Here is a 4,195-nt window from a genome sequence, read left to right as displayed (position 1 = left end):
TTCACATTTACAGTTAGAGGGCGAGCCCTCGGCTCTGAGTCAGGTACAGAGATGTACCGGGTTGGCATAGATGCCGCTAAATGGTCCTGTACCTGACCGATCAGGGAAGCTTCGTACCGCATGAAGGCTTCAAGCCTCTCATGCAGGACCTCTGGTCCCTGGAAGATATTAAATTTTACGTGCTCAAGCCCGGATAAGGTTTTGAGCTTGTCATAAGCAGTGCGTTGCGCTTCTGGCAATTCTGGAACCTCTTCCATTTTCGTGAGAAATTAGTCTTTTAGACTCAGGCGTAGATTGACTACGAGTGCTAACAGGTGTAGCGGAGCTACCTCGCTCCTAAAGTCAGAGGTAGACTTTCAGACTCAGAGAGTCACTTAGTTCTATTGAACTAATGGGTTTGACAACTCAAGGAGTCGTACAAGCTATTAAAGCTTAAGGAATCCTTGTTCAAGGGATTCAGGGGTTCGTAGAACCAAGTGGCAACTAGTGCCCAAGAGGATATACCTTAGAAAGGCTTCTATCTCTTACAGATCAATGCGCAAGCCTTAGGAAGGCACTTAACGCTTTAAGATCAAAATAGGAACTGAACTCTTTTTAATTACTTAAATCTAAAAACCTTACCCTAGCTAATTAAAATAGATTTTGGCCGCCAGATTTATATCTGGCGGCGGCCACATTTATTACCCGTAATAAATGGGATTTAAGTAACTAACAATTTTAAAATTAGATAAAAGGGTATTTTACCCATGAAGTAAATGTACCACAGCAACGGTTCTCCAACCGATGTGTGCCCCATTACAATTACCGTACCATACCTTTCTATTTTCTAAAATTACTACTAAAAATACTACTATGCATCAACTCGAAGATGTCGTCCATACTACCTACGAATACTCAGAAGAGACTCGCTGAGCAGTAAGCCGTCGATCTCAAGATGAGAGTTTCGTGCTTACTTGCAAAAGAACAAGGAGTGTTGGACACCGCTCCGATGGTGAAATTAAAGCTATTTGTCTGGAGTGCTCATGTTCGGGAAACGCAACTCTACCACAACAGCAGTAGCAGTAGCGTAAACGCGTACGCGGTTCTAACGATGTCAATGCCGATCCAACTTCCACGGTCGATCTAGCTTCCATGGCCGATCCCAGATCTTCTACAGCCGATCAACTTTGATGCTCTGGGTACTGCAGACACTTTCTTTTTCTCCTGCTACTAATTTTATAACTCATCCAAGTCCATACTATTGTATAACTGCTCCAAAACGATGTTTTCCACAACTGCTTACTTGTTATCTTTGACAAGAAATGCAGATCCGCTTGACTTTGCCACTACGCAGATCACGCAAGATCCGTTTCGGTTCTAGCGTTGGCAATCTAATTATCTCTGAAATTAACTTTGGAGCCGCTATCAGTTCAAGCGTATAAGCGCCTACACTTGATCCGATGTTTGCTAAGACCTTTAATGTCTCGGTTTGCTCTTTGAAACTTATTTCCAAAGGTACCTGGAAACCTTTGACCATAGCTTTCTAAGGACTTATTCACGCAGATTCTTGGAGACTTATTCTCTCAAGTTTATTTGGAAGTATCCTCTCGAATTGCCTCTAGCTGTGGTTGTGCGATCACAGCGAGAATATCTACGCGTGACTCTCCAGTCAATCTATGGCCTTCGCACTGTCTCTTATAGACAGGCGTTCCCAATTAATTGGATGCAGCTTTTGTAGAAATCATCTTTATTTCGTTCCACTCAACTTATTTGAGTGGTCGAACTTCGACGCTGCCTGTGCTTGTCTACCGCCGTCGGTAACTATGTTCACGTCACAATGGTGGACCTTCGACGCTGTCTTGTGCTTGTGCACAGCCATCGGAATCTAACTCCACAGTGTGATGGGTTGTAGCACTGAGATATTGTGCAGTCTTGTAAACGACTGAACATCGCCCTCAGTCGTAGGACATCCACACGCTTAAGGACGCTCCAAGACGTTCATCAAATGACCCTCTGATCAACGAGAGGCAGGCATCCTCACGGCTTGATGCTGCGAGTTTATGCATGGCTAGTACTTTATGAGTCATGGTAATCCAAGGATGACATCAAACTTTTCATCTACACTACGAACAAATCATCATCGGACTGTTTGTGTATTGAATACCAACTGCACGTTTCTTTACTGTTACAGATGCGCCTATTGCTAGGCGCGCTGCCACCTCTGTTGGAGGAATATCGCGCTCAATAAATTTGAGTCTGCGATCTTCTAGCGATTGGCGTCGTAAGAAATTGTTCGACGCCTAACAGTTGAGTAAAGACTTTAGTAGCAATTTTTTGCCATTAAATCTTTAAGGTGATGAGGTTAACCTCATCACCTGGGGCAGCTACACGCAATGTTTGTGTGTGAGGTGCAACTTTCGTCAAAAGGCCTGCAAATTCTTTTGACGATGCTGGATCATTAGGGCGATCCGCACCTACTGGCTCCGACCGTTTATTTACGATCCGCCTTGCCGTTGATTTCGCAACAGCGTCGAATCTGCGTCCAACGCTGCTACTAGCGGGAGGTCGATCTTTTCGCTCAGTGTTTCTAGGCACTGGGCTTGTGGCACTACACTTAGGCGTAGTGGCCGTCTTCTGGCAACGATTGAATTTTTGCAATCGTTTGTGAGCGAAGTTTTTTTCGCTATCCACATACGAGAGGTCCATTGCTTCAAGACTGTTTTCTTGTCGTCTATGTGGACGACAAGCTCCAGAGTGGACGAAAGTATTTCAGGCTAAAGTCCTCCTGTTACGCTACAGAAATCGCTTGGTCTTGCGTCTCTAGCTCACGCTGGAACTGGCGAGTCGTGACGAGACCGTCTGCAAGACCTTTAATAAACACAGTTACCTGCGTTTGTTCATCTATTGGATGGCTCACGATACAACTGATCAGGTATCGTGTATGTTGAAATAAGCGTGAAGGTCATGCCTACCCTGCTTCGAATCCTGAAGCTCGGTTCGAGCCCACGTGGCGGCTCAAACGTTTGCCTGAGCCGGGTCTTAAAGACATCCTACGCCCAAATACATATAGGTAAGATAAAATAGATCATACGGCCCAGGATTTGGCACGTCCGGACAAGTTGGACATGCCAAATTTCACTTTCGTCGCATCATTATTGAGACGGCGAGCTTCAATGGCATCGTCTTAACCATCAAATTAGGGAGTCGCCTTCGACTGCCTTAAACTAAATATTTCGATCTTCAAACTTTCAAGTCGACGCGGAAACGTCGGCCCGCTAGCTGCAAGTAAATGCTGCTGTCTCAAAAGCTCGAACTGTTGAGCACCCTGGTCTCTTCGTGCTGAGAGCCTTGCCGGTGAAGCAAGCCTACTTGTTCTTGGGCCCCGTCGGGTTCATGTTGTATGTACTCGGCTATAGCCGCATGTTGGTCGTCTCTTTCTAGAGAGAACAACATGGCGCTGGCCCGCCTCCTACCCAACTCATGCGTTCAATCGTTCACTATTTAAGGTCACTAAAACCGGTGAAACATTCACGCGTTGCGTGGAAGTCTTCTGGAGGGGCTTGAAAGTTCCCTCCTGCTTCATCTAACATGTTCACGTTGAAAGGAACTTGCGTAGGCCGTCAAACGGACTGCGAAGTGCTACCAGGTGTAACGGTGCACCTTTCGCTACTACTGATAACAGTACTAGTCAACCTGCACTGATAACAGTGAATGTGGGGTGCCTCGACTACTTCACGTACACGACGTGCAGAAAGTAGCTAAGAAATAACCAAAAAACCAAAAAACCTAAACATATATACAATATGTTTAGTTTTTTGTTTTTTTGGTTATTTTTTATGGTTTGTAGGCAAACCCCTAAAGATAAGTGTTCTATATAACTAAAAACCCTAAACATATATACAATACGTTTAGGTTTTTTGGTTATTTTTATGGTTTGTAGGCAAACCCCTAAAGATAATAGCCTTACTTACTTAAAAAATAAAATTATATTAAGAAATTATTATGTAATATTTCGATTAAACGGTAATTAACAAAAATTATGAGAATATTAAAATATATAAAAATGACAATAAGGGGATTTATTGGTCTTGAAAATGGTTACGAATCATTATTAACAAATCAAGAAAAAATACTTCAATCGTCAACATTAAATGTGAGAGATAATTCCATTGCTAGATTAGACAATCAGGTTAATAATTATATAAGTCATGTATTG

This window comes from Bremia lactucae (genome assembly GCF_004359215.1).
Source record: "Bremia lactucae strain SF5 chromosome Unknown BlacSF5_NotPlaced_17_SHOA01000003.1_2250557bp, whole genome shotgun sequence".
Lineage (NCBI taxonomy): Eukaryota > Oomycota > Peronosporomycetes > Peronosporales > Peronosporaceae > Bremia > Bremia lactucae.
This window is presented reverse-complemented; position numbering follows the sequence as displayed.